The sequence below is a fragment of the Procambarus clarkii genome, chromosome 31 (genome assembly GCF_040958095.1).
Source record: "Procambarus clarkii isolate CNS0578487 chromosome 31, FALCON_Pclarkii_2.0, whole genome shotgun sequence".
NCBI classification, from domain to species: Eukaryota; Metazoa; Arthropoda; class Malacostraca; order Decapoda; family Cambaridae; genus Procambarus; species Procambarus clarkii.
Window position 1 is genome coordinate 44329453 of NC_091180.1, and position 15798 is coordinate 44345250.

Below are 15798 nucleotides of genomic sequence, written 5' to 3' on the forward strand. Positions count from 1 at the left end.
CAGCGGGCGGACAGTGGCGGCGGGCGGACAGTGGCGGCTGTGGCGGATAGTGGCGGCGGGCGGACCGTGGCGGCGGTGGTGGACAGTGGCGGCGGGCGGACAGTGGCGGCGGTGGGCGGACAGTGGCGGCGGCGGGCGGACAGTGGCGGCGGCGGGCGGACAGTGGCGGCGGCGGGCGGACAGTGGCGGCGGCAGGCGGACAGTGGCGTCGGCGGGCGGACAGTGGCGGCGGCGGGCGGACAGTGGTGGCGGCGGGCGGACAGTGGTGGCGGCGGGCGGACAGTGGAGGCGGCGGGCGGACAGTGGTGGCGGCGGGCGGACAGTGGTGGCGGCGGGCGGACAGTGGTGGCGGCGGGCGGACAGTGGTGGCGGTGGCAGACAGTGGTGGCGGTGGCGGACAGTGGTGGCGGTAGCGGATAGTGGCAGCGGGCGGACAGTGGCGGCGGGCGGACAGTGGCGGCGGTGTCGGACAGTGGCGGCGGGCAGACAGTGGCGGCGGGCGGACAGTGGCGGCGGTGGCGGATAGTGGCGGCGGGCGGACAGTGGCGGCGGGCGGACAGTGGCGGCGGTGGCGGATAATGGCGGCGGGCGGACAGGGCGGCTGTGGCGGATAGTGGCGGCTTTGGTGGCGGTGGTGGACAGTGGCAGCGGGCGGACAGTGGCGGCGGCGGGCGGACAGTGGCGGCGGCGGGCGGACAGTGGCGGCGGCGGGTGGACAGTGGCGGCGGCGGGCGAACAGTGGCGGCGGCGGGCGAACAGTGGCGGCGGCGGGCGGACAGTGGAGGCGGCGGGCGGACAGTGGAGGCGGCGGGCGGACAGTGGAGGCGGCGGGCGGACAGTGGTGCAGTGGTGGCGGCAGGCGGACAGTGGTGGCGGCGGGCGGACAGTGGTGGCGGCGGGCGGACAGTGGTGGCGGCGGGCGGACAGTGGTGGCGGCGGGCGGACAGTGGTGGCGGTGGCAGACAGTGGTGGCGGTGGCGGACAGTGGCGGACAGTGGCGGCGGTGGCGGACAGTGACGGCGGTGGCGGACAGTGGCGGCGGTGGCGGACACTGGCGGCTGTGTCTGGCGGTGGTGGCGGGCGGTGGCGGGTGGCAGCGTCTGTGATGAGTGGTGGCGGCTGGCGGTGGTGGGTGGTGGTGGCGGTGGTGGTGGGTGGTGGTGGCGGCGGTGGTGGTGGGTGGTGGTGGCGGCGGCGGCTGGTGGCGGTGGTGGTGGGTGGTGGTGGCGGCGGTGGTGGTGGGTGGTGGTGGCGGCGGCGGCGGCTGGTGGTGGTGGGTGGTGGCGGCGGTGGTGGTGGGTGGTGGTGGCGGCGGCGGGTGGTGGGTGGTGGCGGCGGGTGGTGGGTGGTGGCGGCGGTTGGTGGGTGGTGGCGGCTGTGGTGGGTGGTGGCGGGCAGTGGCGGGCGGTGGCGGGCGGTGGCGGGCGGTGGCGGGCGGCGGCGGCTGTGGTGGTTGGTGACGATCGGCGGTGGGGGGGGCTGGTGGCGGCTTGCGGTGGCGACTGTGGCAACGGGCGGTGACGGCTGATAGCGGGCGGTGGTGGCGGCTGGTGGCAGGTGGTGGTGGCGGTGGTGGCGGCTGGTGGTGGTGGCAGCTGGTGGCGGTGATGGCGGCTGGTGGTGGTGGCAGCTGGTGGCGGTGATGGCGGCTGGTGGTGGTGGTGGTGGCGGCTGGTGGTGGTGGCAGCTGGTGGCGGTGATGGCGGCTGGTGGTGGTGGCAGCTGGTGGCGGTGATGGCGGTTGGTGGTGGTGGTGGTGGCGGCTGGTGGTGGTGGCAGCTGGTGGCGGTGATGGCGGCTGGTGGTGGTGGCAGCTGGTGGCGGTAATGGCGGCTGGTGGTGGTGGTGGTGGCGGCTGGTGGTGGTGGCAGCTGGTGGCGGCTGGTGGCGGTGATGGCGGCTGGTGGTGGTGGTGGTGGTGATGGCGGCTGGTGGCGGGCGGTGGCGGCTTGTGGCGGCTGGTGGTGGCGGCGGTGGTGGGTGGTTTTGGTGGTGGTGGGTGGTGGTGGCGGCTGTGGTGGGTGGTGGCGGTGGTGTCGGCGGCGGCTGTGGTGGGTGGTGGCGGCGGCGGCGTTGATGGGTGGTGGTGGCGGTGGTGGTGGTGGGTGGTGGTGGCGGCAGCGGTGATGGGTGGTGGCGGCGGTGGTGGTGGGTGGTGGTGGCGGCGGCGGCTGGTGGTGGTGGGTGGTGGTGGTGGGTGGTGGCGGCGGGTGGCGGTGGTGGGTGGCAGTGGCTGGTGGCGGGTGGCGGCTGGTGGTGGGTGGTGGCGGCGGGTGGTGAGTGGCGGTGGTGGGTGGTGGTGGCTGGTGGCGGGTGGCGGGTGGCGGCTGGTGGCGGCTGGTGGCGGGTGGTGTCAGCTGGTGGTGGGTGGTGGCGGGTGGCGGCTGGTGGTGGGTGGTGGCGGGTGGCGGCTGGTGGAGGGTGGCGGGTGGCGGCGGGTGGTGGGTGGTGGCAGCGGGTGGTGAGTGGCGGTGGTGGGTGGTGGCGGGTGGCGGCTGGTGGTGGGTGGTGGCGGGTGGTGGCTGGTGGTGGGTGGCGGGTGGCGGGTGGTGGGTGGTGGCGGGTGGCGGCTGGTGGTGGGTGGCGGCTAGTGGTGGGTGGCGGGTGGTGGCGGGTGGCGGCTGGTGGTGGGTGGCAGGTGGCAGCTGGTGGCGGGTGGCGGCGGGTGGCGGCTGGTGGTGGGTGGTGGCAGGTGGCAGCTGGTGGTGGCTGGTGGCGGGTGGCGGCTGGTGGTGGGTGGTGGCGGCGGGTGGTGAGTGGCGGTGGTGGGTGGCGGTGGCTGGTGGCGGGTGGCGGCTGGTGGTGGGTGGTGGCGGGTGGCGGCTGGTGGTGGGTGGTGGCGGGTGGCGGCTGGTGGTGGGTGGTGGCGGGTGGCGGCTGGTGGCGGGTGGCGGCTGGTGGTGGGTGGCGGCTGGTGGTGGGTGGCGGGTGGCGGCGGGTGGCGGCTGGTGGTGGGTGGCGGGTGGCGGCTGGCGGCGGGTGGCGTTTGGTGGTGGGTGGCGGGTGGCGGTGGGTGGCGGGTGGTGGTGGGTGGTGGCAGGTAGCGGCTGGTGGTGGGTGGTGGCGGGTGGCGGCTGGTGGTGGGTGGCGGCTGGTGGTGAGTGGTGGGTGGTGGTGGGTGGCGGCTGGTGGTGGGCGGCGGTGGGCGGCGGGTGGCGGCTGGTGGCGGCCAGCTGGGACACACCCTTCACCACTGAAGGTCTGAGTACAACTAACCATATGTCTCTCTCACCTACCAGCCCAGTGTTGCCAGCTCGCACTCTCAAAATGTTTCCTTCAAAGATTGTATATTATCTTTGAACAACAAGTTTGATTATCAAGGAAATAATGCATATATTATTGTCACATTAATACTGTGCAATATCTTATTACATTCCTGCTAAATAATTATAATTTGAAACAGGACAAAAAATCCAACATATATATAAAAACCAACATTAGAGATCACGAGGCCTAGGCCTCGCCTGTGACCACACATCCTGCCTCCCTGGCCTGCTACCCTCTCACACCTCACACTCTTAACTCTCTCATAATCACTCTCACTCTCTTACTCTGTCACTCTTACTCTCTGTCACTCTTACTCTCTGTCACTCTTACTCTCTGTCACTCTTACTCTCTGTCACTCTTACTCTGTCACTCTTACACTCTGTCACTCTTACTCTCTGTCACTCTTACTCTCTGTCACTCTTACTCTGTCACTCTTACTCTGTCACTCTTACTCTGTCACTCTTACTCTCTGTCACTCTTACTCTGTCACTCTTACTCTCTGTCACTCTTACTCTCTGTCACTCTTACTCTCTGTCACTCTTACTCTCTGTCACTCTTACTCTGTCACTCTTACTCTGTCACTCTTACACTCTGTCACTCTTACTCTCTGTCACTCTTACTCTGTCACTCTTACTCTCTGTCACTCTTACTCTGTCACTCTTACTCTCTGTCACTCTTACTCTCTGTCACTCTTACTCTCTGTCACTCTTACTCTCTGTCACTCTTACTCTCTGTCACTCTTACTCTGTCACTCTTACTCTGTCATTCGTACTCACTCTCAGTCACCCTTACCCATTCATACTCACTCTCTCACTCTTACTCTCATACTCTTACTCTCAATTACTCTTACTCTCAATCACTCTTACTCCCAATCACTCCTACTCCCAATCACTCCTACTCTCAATCACTCCTACTCTCATTCTTACTCTTACTCCCAATCACTCTTACTCTCAATCACTTTTATTCTCATTCTTACTCTTACTCTCACTCTTACTCTTACTTCCAATCACTCTTACTCCCAATCACTCCTACTCTCAATCACTCTTACTCTCAATCACTCTTACTCTCAATCACTCTTACTCTCATTCTTACTCTTACTCACTCTTACTCTCAATCACTCTTATTCTCATTCTTACTCCTACTCCCAATCACTCCTACTCCCAATCACTCTTACTCTCAATCACTCTTACTCCCAATCACTCTTACTCTCAATCACTCTTACTCTCAATCACTCTTACTCTCAATCACTCTTACTCTCATTCTTACTCTTACTCACTCTTACTCTCAATCACTCTTATTCTCATTCTTACTCCTACTCCCAATCACTCTTACTCCCAATCACTCCTACTCTCAATCACTCTTACTCCCAATCACTCTTACTCTCAATCACTCTTACTCTCAATCACTTTTACTCTCAATCACTCTTACTCTCAATCACTCTTACTCTCACTAACTCTCAATCACTCTTACTCTCACTCTAACTCTCAATCACTCTTACGCACTATTACTCACTCTTTCTCTCAGTCATCCTTACTCACTCTCATACTCACTCTTACTCTGTCACTCTTACTCTCTGTCACTCTTACTCTCTGTCACTCTTACTCTCTGTCACTCTTACTCTCTGTCACTCTTACTCTCTGTCACTCTTACTCTGTCACTCTTACTCTCTGTCACTCTTACTCTCTGTCACTCTTACTCTCTATCACTCTTACTCTGTCATTCTTACTCTGTCACTCTTACTCACTCTCAGTCACCCTTACCCATTCATACTCACTCTCTCACTCTTACTCTCATACTCTTACTCTCAATTACTCTTACTCTCAATCACTCTTACTCCCAATCACTCCTACTCCCAATCACTCCTACTCTCAATCACTCCTACTCTCATTCTTACTCTTACTCCCAATCACTCTTACTCTCAATCACTCTTATTCTCATTCTTACTCTCACTCTTACTCCCAATCACTCTTACTCCCAATCACTCTTACTCTCAATCACTCTTACTCTCAATCACTCTTACTCTCAATCACTCTTACTCTCACTAACTCTCAATCACTCTTACTCTCACTCTAACTCTCAATCACTCTTACTCTCATACTCACCCTTACTCTCAATCACTTTACTCTCACTCTTACTCATTCTGTCACCCTTACTCTCACTCTTACTCACTCTCAGTCACTCTTACTTATACTCACTCTTACTCACACTTACACACTCTCTGGCACTCTCACTCACCTTCAGTCACTCTTACTCACTCTTACCCACTCTCGCTCACTCTTACTCACTCTAGTTAATAAGAACACGCCAATATAAGACAACAAAACGTTTTCAGATTCTTTCTCACCACTTTCCAGCAACTTTTATAATTTATATAAATTATCTTAGGGAATAATACATAAATTATATATTTAAACATGATATTAGTGTTTAGTGGAATGCATAAGGAGTCAAATTGTGTTAAAAAGAGCGATTTTTAGAAAATTTGGAAAACTACTTTTTTCTGTTCATATTATAACTAAATGGATTTTAAAGGTTTCACTCAGCCAATATATATCATTCACAATTTATTAATGAATTTTACAAAAAAACACCATAAATTTTATATTTAAACATGTAAAAACTATTTGTTTTACATTTGGAAGAAAATAATTGTAGAAAAACAATTTATAATTAAACCTTTGTGTTTGGATTTTTTGAGTAAAAGTTTCTCAAAGGCTCTCCTGCACCATTCTCAATGCAAATCATTCCCACACCTATGGGAAGAGATAGGCGAACGTTGTGTAGATGATTTGTGTTTGCTGGGTAGGCTCCTCACACAATGTTCTTTATGTGGTCCTCAGGTGATAGTTTTCTATTTAGAACCACCCCTAGATCTCTTTCTTTATCAGAATTCCTTAAAGATTTCTCACATGGTGGTGGTTGTTATATGTAATGTTGGAGGTGTATGTGGAGGCGAGGCTTGGCTGTGCTAGTGTGTATGTGGAGGCCTGGCAGTGCTAGTGTATGTGGAGGCGAGGCCTGGCAGTGCTGGTGTATGTGGAGGCGAGGCCTGCCAGTGCTGGTGTATGTGGAGGCGAGGCCTGGCAGTGCTGGTGTATGTGGAGGCGAGGCCTGGCAGTGCTAGTGTGTATGTGGAGGCGAGGCCTGGCTGTGCTAGTGTGTATGTGGAGGCGAGGCCTGGCAGTGCTGGTGTATGTGGAGGCGAGGCCTGGCAGTGCTGGTGTATGTGGAGGCGAGGCCTGGCTGTGCTAGTGTGTATGTGGAGGCGAGGCCTGGCAGTGCTAGTGTGTATGTGGAGGCGAGGCCTGGCAGTGCTAGTGTGTATGTGGAGGCGAGGCCTGGCAGTGCTAGTGTGTATGTGGAGGCGAGGCCTGGCAGTGCTGGTGTATGTGGAGGCGAGGCCTGGCTGTGCTAGTGTGTATGTGGAGGCGAGGCCTGGCTGTGCTAGTGTGTATGTGGAGGCGAGGCCTGGCTGTGCTAGTGTGTATGTGGAGGCGAGGCCTGGCTGTGCTAGTGTGTATGTGGAGGCGAGGCCTGGCTGTGCTAGTGTGTATGTGGAGGCGAGGCATGTACAACACTCCCCAATAGGAAGAAAACCCACTGGGTTCTAGGCTAGGTTAGGCTTATCTGTAATAATTGAATTAAGCCTAGCAAAGCCTAGAACCTAGTTCAGTAATTTAAAAAATGTTGTAACTGGAAAAATGCCATTCAATACATTAAACAATTTAAATATTTTCAGGCAATCAACACAACCCTCTCATGTTGGCTAACCCTCTCTCATGTTGGTCAATAATTTAATTATTTTTTATGGAGTAATCTTTGCTGTTGAAATGTAGTCTTTTTGAGACTACATTTCAAATGTAGTGTGTGTGGAGGCGTGTATGTTAGGTATTACCTAACATACACGGTCTAATATATCTATCTGTGTGAAATAGATTAAATCCATTTATTTGATATTCAGCTAATAGTTCTGTATTTTCTACATTCATCCATGTTTTGGTAAGTGCAATAATATGTATTGTTTCATTGCAGATTAGAGATTCTAGATAGTTTTAGATTTCCGTTTGGTTTATAATTTTATCAGTGTCAGACACAATTACATCTTACTCATAAATACTGTATTTTATCAAACCCTTATTAGAATAATAGATCTTGTAATAATTTTGCAAAAATAGTGGCATTTACTATTTTTAAAAGATTATTAAAAAATTTACCGATATGGTGCATTCGGAAGACAAACCAAATTTTTTCACTTTTGACAATTGAGCACCTGCTACATCCAGATTCTAGGGAGGAAAGGAAGGACGATCTTACTGGATCCCATAGCCTCTCCGAGGCACAAACCAGGCTTGTACACAACCCTCCCCCTGCACCCGAGCTATGTCAACAGGCCGTTCTCCCTCTTCGCCCTTACATCATCACACACACAGATCACAATAACGTGATGCATCAAATGAACAAATCCACAAGGGCTGTGATGAGGATTCAAACCTGTGTCCGGGAGCATCCCAGACATTGCCTTAATTATCTGTAATCAACTGATTTTCAGAGATGCTCATTACAAAATACTCTTTAAAAAATTGCTTCTTAACAGTAAGAGCATTTCAATATATCCATAATCATCTGTATCAAACCTTATTACAGGTAAAACCAGTAGGCAGTCTACTGTATTTTATCAAACCCTTATTAGAATAATAGATCTTGTAATAATTTTGCAAAAATAGTGGCATTTACTATTTTTAAAAGATTATTAAAAAATTTACCGATATGGTGCATTCGGAAGACAAACCAAATTTGTTCACTTTTGACAATTGAGCACCTGCTACATCCAGATTCTAGGGAGGAAAGGAAGGACAATCTTACTGGATCCCATAGCCTCTCCGAGGCACAAACCAGGCTTGTACACAACCCTCCCCCTGCACCCAAGCTATGTCAACAGGCCGTTCTCCCTCTTCGCCCTTACATCATCACACACACAGATCACAATAACGTGATGCATCAAATGAACAAATCCACAAGGGCTGTGATGAGGATTCAAACCTGTGTCCGGGAGCATCCCAGACATTGCCTTAATTATCTGTAATCAACTGATTTTCAGAGTTGCTCATTACAAAATACTCTTTAAAAAATTGCTTCTTAACAGTAAGAGCATTTCAATATATCCATAATCATCTGTATCAAACCTTATTACAGGTAAAACCAGTAGGCAGTCTACTGTATTTTATCAAACCCTTATTAGAATAATAGATCTTGTAATAATTTTGCAAAAATAGTGGCATTTACTATCTTTAAAAGATTATTAAAAAATTTACCGATATGGTGCATTCGGAAGACAAACCAAATTTTTTCACTTTTGACAATTGAGCACCTGCTACATCCAGATTCTAGGGAGGAAAGGAAGGACGATCTTACTGGATCCCATAGCCTCTCCGAGGCACAAACCAGGCTTGTACACAACCCTCCCTCTGCACCCGAGCTATGTCAACAGGCCGTTCTCCCTCTTCGCCCTTACATCATCACACACAGAGATCACAATAACGTGATGCATCAAATGAACACATCCACAAGGGCCGTGACGAGGATTTGAACCTGCGTCCGGGAGCATCCCAGACACTGCCTAAATCGACTGAGCTACAACAGGGTAAAAGGATCCAGGAAGTTCAGTAGAAGTTTGGTTTCAACCCTTTTTGTGATGATGTAAGGGCGAAGAGGGAGAACGGCCTGTTGACATAGCTTGGGTGCAGGGGGAGGGGGTTGTGTAAAAGCCTGGTTTGTGCCTCGGAGAGGCTATGGGATCCAGTAAGTTCAGTAGAACTTCGGTTTCAACCCTTTTACCCTGTTGTAGCTCAGTCGATTAAGGCAGTGTCTGGGATGCTCCCGGACGCAGGTTCAAATCCTCGTCACGGCCCTTGTGGATTTGTTCATTTGATGCATCACGTTATTGTGATCTGTGTGTGTAATTCTTCACCTGCTACAGCAACAGGAATGTGTGTGTGTGTATTTGTGTTGTTGAATATGACCGAAAGTGTAAGATTAATGATTCTAACACAAATCGTCTGAATATTTGTTTTTCTTCACTGTCAAGAGTAGTTAAAAAAATTTACTCAAGTTTATTTTCACACTTTATTTATGGTCCTTCAGTCCCTCTCCTTACTGCTGCTGCTGTTTCTCGCATCTTTGCATCGCTTGTATGTTTGTGGGTTTGGCCTCTTGCTATATATTGATTCCATTTGTGTGTGTTTGGGTCTCAGGCCCTCTCGCAATTTCTGTTGAACAAACCCCTTTTCCTAGTTCTGCATCTCTCCTTTGGTACAAATTTTGTTGTGCTTTTATCATATATTTCACAAAACTTGACATACATTTCATTTACTTCATGTCCTATCAGCAAGTGTTTGTCAAATTCTTTAAGGAAAGTTTATCATCCTGATTGCAGATCTCTAGCGCTATTATTATCCACTTCTTGATGATTCGCAATCATTATTTAATTTACCTTTAGGTGTTCTTTCACCAGCACAGCAACACTGTACCTCTCCCAACCAGTTTAAGATAAAAACTAAGTACTAACTAATTAACTCAATGTAACCTACCTTACCCCCAAAATGTCAACCCATGTCTTCTATTTTAAACAATGCTGTTTTGTTGACCAAATTGTATTTTTGTTTTTTTCTGCAATGTTTCCCCCCCCCCACCACTCTACCACCACATTGAGTTTAGTAGCTCTGTGCACGTCAGGTGCTGTTTAATATACAGACCTACTCCTCCATTTGACCTAGTTTCTCTATCACATCTATATAAATTGTAGTTGGGAATCCAGATTTTACTATCCATGTAATCTTTTTTATTTCTTTTTATATATCTAATTGATTTTTTCTAACAGTTAAACAGAAAATAGTTTATGGTATTTATTTATTACATTAGAAAGTTATAAAATCTAATGTTGAGATTGAAAGACATACATTATGCTCTATTGCCTTAAAGTTTATGCATTATTGTAACAGGTACAAATGCTGTCCTAGTTGGGAGGTGCATATTGTAATGACACAGTGAGATATATTTACATATCAAGTATTGCTGATTTGTTGAAGCATGTACTGAACAAGATTGGTGGAAACAGATACAAGGTTAAGATTGCTGTAGTCTAGTCTAATTCAATCATTTTTAGTAAGCTTTGAGAACATTTATGGTTGAAGTTGCCGGTGCCAGTGGACCACTTTGTGCTTTAGGCCTGGTGGAGCTTGGTCCACCAGGCTGTTGTTTGGAGTGGCCCGCAGATCCACATACAGTCTGCATATGATATACAGTCTGTTGATCAATTGAACTACAGTAGTTCGTTTTTATCATCCGAATGCACCAATATGTGTTCATTCTTCCCAGATGAAGGAACTAGGTAATATTCATCATCTGAATGCACCATCTGAAGCTTTTCCACACTCATGATACACGAGAGGTTTAAAAAACTTTTAAAACTTTTAAAACTTTTTGACCTATGTATTTAAAAGCAATTCTAAAGTTAAAAAGTGTAGCATAGGCCTGTAGCGAGTAGATTATCCCAATAATATACTCGCTCCAAATGCATTGTTAATATTCCTGTCAACCATTGGAGATGAATGAGGTGAGGCGTTGCCTGGGCAACGCGGTGAGGTGTTGCCCGAGCATATAAGCAGCGGTGTAGCGAACATTGGCCAGTCTACTTTCAAGTGTGGTATAGAGCAGACACTTGCGAGATACTGTACCAACGCTCAGTGCGCTCAACTCACACCAACGTATCACCTGTGTACTTCTGTATATTCGACCAAATATATATATAGTATCTTAGTGTCTGTGTTTATTTGTCACCATACTTTACGTAACAATAGAACCGTTACATTGGTGACCCAGTGAGTGAAAAAGAACACCTAGTCACAAACTAGATCTTCGCCATGGATTTATCTACCAGGTTTCCAGCATACAACGCAGATGAGCCAGAATTTTGGTTCATGCAGATGGAGGCTATTTTCGACCTTCACGAAATTTTGACTGAGAAAGCCCGATATGCCTGTACCCTGCCAACACTTACCTCGGAGGCTATGCACACTGCCTCCGCTGTCATCACCGCGCCATCACCGGACACCAGGACGTACACTGCATTGAAGGCCGCTCTTCTACAGGCAGCAATGAAACGCCGCATTCAACAAAGGGACCAACTCCTCACTGACAAAAGATTAGCAGACAAAACACCAGCTCAGCTTCTGCGGCATATTCAGTATGTGATGCATACTGCAACTGGCCCAGCCCTAACGAGATTGTGAGATCACTGTGGATACAACTCTGTCCAAAACACATTCAACCGGCCCTATTCAGTATGGCTGACGACACCCCATTAGCCCAGCTGGCTACACTGGCAGACCGGCTTCATACGACGTCTAATAACACTATATTGTCCCACCTCAGTGATACACAGCAGACTACAGACACCCAACAACTCGACGTCCTCCAGAACCGGCGTTTCGTCCACCCAGGGAAAACATACCATGCGAATCCAGTATCAGTCTCTAGGCGACAGCGAGAACGTCGGGGAAAGCTTTGTTCTTACCACCAGAAGTTCGGACACCTAGCCCGCAACTGTAGGGCTCCTTGTTCCTGGTCGGGAAACTACTTCGGCGGGGACTGTTAACGGCCAGTGACTCCCCATTTCAAACACTACACTGCTCTACATATTTGACGTCATAACCAAACGCCGTTTCCTCGTTGACACAGGTGCAGCAGCTAGCGTGTTGCCTCCCCCACTAGTCAAACCAACCCGTACTCCTGGTTTGGACTTACGAGCCGCCAATGGTACGTCCGTCCGTACATATGGGACCCGCGCCCTGGTTCTCGAGTTCGCCTCTCTGGGTCGCTTTACGTGGACTTTCCTCATAGCGGATGTGGAACAACCCATTCTTGGATGGGATTTCCTGCAACACCATCGACTTATAGTGGATCCCGCAGGTGCAGTACTTCGAGCCTCTTCTAGTACCTCTACACAAGTTAACATCGTCACCCCAGTCGCATCTACGGAACTTCAAGCACTCCTGGATGAATTCAAAGATGTGACCCAACCCGCCAGCCCTCGACCAGAGGTGCAACATACGATTACGCATCACATTACTACAACGGGAGCACCTACCTTCGCCAGACCACGCCGCCTGGCACCGGAACGACTCGCGGTAGCACGTGCTGAATTCAATAAGCTACAGGAGGCGGGAATAATCCGCCCTTCGAACAGTCCATGGGCTTCACCTCTCCATATGGTCTCGAAAACAGCCCCAGGGGAATGGCGCCCTTGCGGAGACTACAGGGCTCTCAACGTTCGCACTCTGCCGGATCGCTACCCAATACCACACATCCAGGATTTCTCACAGGGATTGAGCAACGTAACCGTTTTTTCAAAAATTGACCTTGTGCGGGCATTTCACCAGATCCCTGTGGAACCGGCAGACATTCCGAAAACAGCGATCACAACACCTTTTGGACTGTTTGAATTCGTCCAGATGCCTTTTGGTCTACGGAATGCAGCCCAGACATTCCAACGCTTCATCGACCAAGTAGTTAAGGACCTTCCTTTTTGCTACGCCTACATTGACGATCTGCTGGTGGCCAGTACATCACCAACAGAACATCTGCTACACCTCCGACTCCTTCTCACCCGTCTGCGCAACTTTGGCTTGCAGCTCAACTCCGAGAAGTGTATTTTCCATGTTCCAGAGCTGGATTTCTTGGGACACCGTGTGTCAGCAGCAGGGGTCCAACCACTAGAGAAGAAAATCGAGGCAATCAAGGAATTCCCGCGCCCATCTACTCCAAAGAAGTTGCAAGAATTTCTTGGTGTAGTGAATTTTTATCATCGATTCATCCCACATTGTTCGGACATCTTGCGACACTTATACGACCTCTTACGAGGTCGGAAACTCACGTCCCGTCTTCCGTTGGAGTGGACTCCCCAGGCAGAGACAGCATTCACCGACATAAAACACAAGCTGGCGGAATTCACCTTGCTCGCACACCCAGTGTCTGGCGCTCCCACCAATCTATCTACTGACGCTTCAAACACAGCAATTGGTGCTGTACTACAACAGCTCGTTGAAGGAGAATGGCGCCCAATTGCATTCTTTTCAGCGCGCCTGTCACCCACTGAAGAGAAGTACAGCACTTTTGATAGGGAACTGCTCGCCATCTACTCAGCCATACAACATTTCCGGCACTTTCTCGAGGGGCGGAACTTCCACATCCTCACAGACCACAAACCTCTCACTTATGCGCTGGCGGCCAAGGGTGATGCTCACTCTCCTCGAGTAGCCAACCACCTGGGATTTATTTCCCAATTTACCTCGGATATCCGTCATGTCAAAGGAACTAATAATGTCATAGCCGATGCACTGTCTCGACCCACCATAAACCACGTCGTGACAAACCCAGCTCAGGTGGACTATTGTGTAATCAGTAAGGCCCAACGGGAAGACCCTGATCTGCAGCGATTACGAACATCTGACACAGCTCTCCGGTTCATCGAGATTCCCATGGAAGGTGGCGGAAGGATAATCTGTGACACCTCACGGACGGGAGCACTTAGGCCCTACATTCCTGCCCAGTTTCGCTGGAAAACGTTCTCAGTATTTCACTCCCTAGCACACCCAGGAGTACGTGCTTCCCAGAAACTACTAACGGAGCGTGTTGTATGGCCAGGAATCAATGCCGATGTTCGACGATGGACTCGCTCATGTCTCCAGTGCCAGCGAGCGAAAACACATCGTCACACAAAGAGCCCTCTTCAACAGTTTCCGTTACCTTCTGACCGTTTCGAGGTGGTGCATGTAGACATCGTTGGACTATTACCGTCGGCAAGAGGATATTCTTATCTACTCACCTGCATCGATCGATTCTCCAGATGGCCGGAAGCAATCCCATTAATCAACATCTCAGCTGAGTCAGTGGTCCAGGCTTTCCTCTCTGGATGGGTCGCCCGTTTTGGCAGCCCCTCTGTCATCATCATCGACCAAGGACGACAGTTCGAATCATATCTATGGAAGGAACTTATGGAATTCCTCGGCACCACACATAACCGAACCATAGCATACCACCCTGAGTCGAACGGAATGGTAGAACGCTTTCATAGACAACTAAAAGCTGCCCTAAGAGCTCAAGCACGCCCTGATGATTGGATCGACAACCTTCCATTAGTCTTGCTTGGCATCCGTTCGGCCACGAAGGAGGGCAGTGGATTCTCGGCAGCAGACTTAGTATACGGATCTAGCCTGCGGCTTCCGAGCGAATTCTTAACCCCAACGCCACTTATCACACCCCCAGACCCCACTTTTGTCCAGAAATTACGGGCGGCCATGACAAACATTCGGCCTTCACCACCACGCCAACCGACAACTCGTGCTACATATGCGCCTCATGAGCTCCACACAACTGAACACGTGTTTGTAAGAGTCGACGCTGTTCGACGCCCTCTACAGTCACCTTACGAAGGACCATTTAAAGTGGTTTCTCGAACACCGAAGTTCTTCACCATTGAACGCCGAGGACAGCGGGTAAACATCTCCATCGATCGCCTTAAACCAGCACACTGTGACGCTGCCCCAGACATCCCTCCAGAGACACATCCGCCGACTACGCAGTTCACTTTTCGACCACAGTTACCAGCAGCACCGACACCTACGACAACGGACGATCCTGTACGACCTCTCACCCTACAACCCCAGTTACCAGCCGCACCACAACCTGATCCTGCGACGACGGACGATCCTGTGCGACCTCCCACCCTACGACCCCAGTTAGATGACATCAGCGAAGAGGAGGAAGTTAACTTTGATGGTTATGTAACGCGAGCAGGGTGTACAATTCGCCGACCAGCTAAGTTCCTTGATCAAGTATTTTTCCTTTCATCCCCTGGGAGGGGGAGTTCTGTAGCGAGTAGATTATCCCAATAATATACTCGCTCCAAATGCATTGTTAATATTCCTGTCAACCTTTGGAGATGAATGAGGTGAGGCGTTGCCTGGGCAACGCGGTGAGGTGTTGCCCGAGCATATAAGCAGCGGTGTAGCGAACATTGGCCAGTCTACTTTCAAGTGTGGTCTAGAGCAGACACTTGCGAGATACTGTACCAACGCTCAGTGCGCTCAACTCACACCAACGTATCACCTGTGTACTTCTGTATATTCGACCAAATATATATATAGTATCTTAGTGTCTGTGTTTATTTGTCACCATACTTTACGTAACAATAGAACCGTTACAGGCCCCTCGCAGAATGTTCTTAATATGATCCTCAGGTTATAGTTTTCTATCTAAAACCACCCCTAGATCTCTTTCTTGATCAGAATTCTTTATAGATCTCTGTGGCTCGATCATAGAAACTGAGTAAATTCGTTACACTGGACCTTCCAGATCGAATACCATGCTGACAGTCTGATATATCATTCAGTACGTCTGCATCTGAAATTGAGCAATATCGGATTTATTATTTGGTTTTATAAATTTTATACTTATAATCTTAACTTATTTCAG